Below are 4,098 nucleotides of genomic sequence, written 5' to 3'. Positions count from 1 at the left end.
GCATATAAATTAAGAATTGTTATATTTGTCATATTTTCCTAGTGAATTGACTCTTTCATCATTTTACGAGACCACTTTTTATCGCCCATGGTGCTTCTTGCTTTAAAGTCAACTTTGACTGATAGTATTTGCACAGTATATGTCTTACTTTCCATTTTTTTAAACTTTCAACCTTTTTGTGTTCTTATACGTTTATTTCTAACCCATAAATGGTTTGGTTGAGCTCTACCTTTGTAAATCCAATATAACACCCCTGTCTCTCTTCGGAGAACTCCTTGTACATCACACCAGGGAAACTCTGAATATCTCAACCTCAATAAATGTAGGTCATGGTTGAATTCAAGTTTCAATCAACAAAATAAACTATGAGAGCCACTGAATGAACTAATGCATTAAGTTTAAAATCTTTTGTAAGTGTTCATATCAATGAATTCAGCCACATTGAGTGTAATCTTTCTCCCTCCTTGGACTGCCATTTGCAGGGTCTTTTCTCAGATCTCTGGAATGTCCTGCCTGGATGCCATACCACTGGTGAGTCACCTTCAAGTCACCTGCCCATGGGAGCTTGTCACAGGACTTCCAGGTACACAGGGCAGGATCCTTCCACCGATAAGGAAGACAATGATTTGGGGGGATTGTCAGTTTCATCGAAGCTCAAACACTTATTCCTACTTTAAATTTCAGGATCCCACCTTCCTTAAAGGATACTGTATCATTCACTGGAGAAAGTTGGCAAGACTGAATCCAACTGTCATTTCATTGTAGCTGTCTACATTATTAAATTTTGTGTTTGATTGTAACAATATCAGTCATACATATAAAATAAACAGATCTTTCAGGGCTGCAACGAAAGCTCTCTGGTTCTCAGACCTTGACTGAAGCTTACAGTCAGAAATCTGACTTTGTCATTTCCTATTTGTAAGCACCCAAGTGTACCCAAAAGGCTCTATCCCATATCACTTGAAGCCATCACTACCACCCACTACCGCCATAACCGTCAAGCGCAGCAGCCACGTGGACTCCCACGTTTGCTGCAATTGCCGTTTCATCCCAGTCAAACCCAGGTGACGGCCTGAAGAACTACGATGCTAACACACGCCACCGATTACCAGCATCCCCTTTCCACTGGCAGCGAGTTTGGCTCCGCGCTCAAGCCTAAGACCGTGACCAAACTAATTCTGAAATGTCATCTTTACGGGCAATCTAATGAGACAGTTCCTCAGTGCTCACTCTGCAGCAGTCAGGAACCAGTAGGAGGGTGAAGCCACCCAGTAATTTGAACATGGGAAGCTTAACATAAAGAATGGTTAACAGGAACTTGGCATAGCAGAGAAACGCTCTCTCACAGCAACTGAAGGCCACGGGTGAGTTTTCTGTCAGATTTTAGCTGTATGAACTCTTGTTTTGAGCTCTTCGAGTCTATGTCAACATTTTTGATATAAATTGGGTTTGGAAATCATGACAGAAATAGGACTTTGTCCTGTAGTGGTGCCTCAAGATCTGACTAGATGAGACAGGAACTGGACTGGGTGTACGAGCTAGGTAATGTCACTAGCAGACAGGGACTCATGGGTTTATCGGGATACAGGAGACTAGAACTCCACCATCTGGAACTGCAGCCAGTTTCATCTGTAAGAACTATGAACTCGGGTTCTATGTTTTTCTAGAGAAATCGTGGAATGTCACCAAATGTAAGTTAGAGTTATAGCGGTCACAGCAGGGAAACTCCTTACAAAGGACAAACAGGTGCATTACTTCATAGCTACAACAGCTACAAGGATAAGGAGGACCTCCTCATATATATTTCAAAGCAAAACCAAGGAGTCCAAAACTAAAGAATCCTGTGTCCTGAGATGTCTGCCTTTAGTATAAACTTCCAGGCCACTTTTTCACTGCCAGTGGAAAAGAAATTGTCCACTTTTACGCCAGCCATCTGATGGACCAACTTTCTCTGGCCCGGATTATTTTCCCACTAGAGGAGGCCCCCAAAGGCTTCACTTTCAGGACAATAATCAACAAATCTCTCAGAGAGAAAAAAGAATATTTCCTTGCTGGGGTTTTCATTTTAACTCTGAAAGGTCTCCTTGTCCAAACCTTGTCCAATTGACACTGGAATCATCTTCAGAAAACAAACAAACAAACAACAAACAGTTGTAAGAATCAGTCCTCTGTTTTTTCTATTCGATCCTGATTCTTCCATGGGAACCACTCAGGCTACTGAAACCCCTCTTCTCAAACCCCTGAGTACTACATGCTCTACCAACTCCATCAGCCTCTTTCTTATTGTCATAATCTTTGCTATGCCTCAAAATTCTCTTGCAAAAAAAAAAAAAAAAACCCACACAAAACAGTTCATTGTTCTGTCATTTAATCTTGAAAACAAACAAACAAAAAGGATGAAGCAGCCTCTGACTCTAAGGTAAAATCAGAAGTATACATGCTGACTCCAGGCACACAAAATGCTTATATTATTTAACCTGGCACATGGCTAAAAATTTTAGGACAAAAGCTAAATCTGACGGACAGATAGATCTGTTTACACCTGCATGTTTATGTATGTCTATATGTACGATATACATGGGTGATATTTTTCTATTTCCTTATAATATTGACAAAATTAAACTGTAAAAGAGTTCTATTTAATTGGCAGAGAGAAAAATAAGTGCTTATGTAAATTAAGTATTCTCTCAGAAAAATTAGAACTAACTCAAATGCTTTTCAAGTTCATGTGACTTGGATAACCTTGGGTAAATAAGAATATTGTTGGTTTGATTAAAACAGGCATCTCTTCACAGTTGTCAGCATTAAATATAGTACAGTTGCATGACTCTACTTAGATTTACTGGTAAAATAAGCTTGACTTATTGCTATATTATAAAATTTATCCACAAGAAAAATAAGATGATGGCTATCTAATGTTTCATCTTCATGAGGAATCCAAACATAATTGTTAAAAACAAGTGAATTAAATGGAGGTGAGATAACATTTGCATGTGAAAGATGTCCCTCCTATATCAGAAGGTTGTAACATTTCTCGTGATTAAGAATAGAAAGTTGAGGCTGAGGGAATTTTCTGTACAAACAACAATTTAATTCACAGGCCTAGCCAAAAAACCTAAGAAGATAAAGAGAAAATTCTTCTCCTGTACAGTTTCTTATTACAAAACTAAAGATACTTGGGAATGTTGGTAACATGTTCTGTGCCACAGTGACAAATTGCATTATGCAAAAGCACATGCTCCTAGAAATTATGATTCATAGATTTGCCAATCTACAGAATGCTGATGTGACAGTTCGTAACTGCTGGCTTCCTAGTGTTCACTGGAAATTGAAGTCACTAAGGGTTAAATATTCTAACTAACATTTGTAACTAATATCCCTAGACATAATAAGGAAAACAACTCTATATGCAAGAATATAAGAAAAGTAAGATGTGCTTTGGTAAGGAAAAACTGTAAGATATGAGAATTTTTGGTATTGTTAAGGGGCAACCAGTCATTCTATTTTTGTCCTAAAGAAGAATGGCTGGTTGTTCCCAAATGAGAAGAGAAAAATTATAGGACAAAAATTGAATGGATTAGGAAGTTGTAGAGGTTTATGGAAGATGAATCTTCTGAAAGAAATTTTGTGTGATCAACCTTGTTAAAATTAGAAGGGAATTATTTATAAGATTTTCTAAATATTGAGCATTAATATCAAAAGTATATAATGAAAAACTAAAATATGGTCTTCTCTGTTAAAACAGCAAGGTTTTCCTAAAGTACTGTTTTGCTTTTAACAGAATTTATGGAATGTTTTCTTTTCTCCTTTTAAGTAATTGGCCTAGGTAACAAAGATTCTGTGTTCTATTGAGATCATTTGCTGTGCCCTATGTTATCTTTATTAGGTTTTTGATTGCTTAAGAAAACTGAGTCCTCTCTATTAAAAGAGCTAAAGTTTTTCTACAACTTTCTAACTTTCTCTATTTGTCTTTCATGTTTTTAAATAATCACTCCGGTTAAATGAATGAATATTGCTCACAGTGGCCTGTGATCCTATTTTGATGCAGTGTTTTAAATCCTTTCATATATTTGACAAACTTCCCCAAATCAAATATCT

This window comes from Propithecus coquereli, unplaced genomic scaffold (assembly GCF_000956105.1).
Source record: "Propithecus coquereli isolate 6110/MARCELLA unplaced genomic scaffold, Pcoq_1.0 Scaffold25, whole genome shotgun sequence".
Classification (NCBI taxonomy): domain Eukaryota; kingdom Metazoa; phylum Chordata; class Mammalia; order Primates; family Indriidae; genus Propithecus; species Propithecus coquereli.
The sequence above is the reverse complement of the archived record's forward strand: the minus strand, read 5'-3'. Positions refer to the sequence as shown.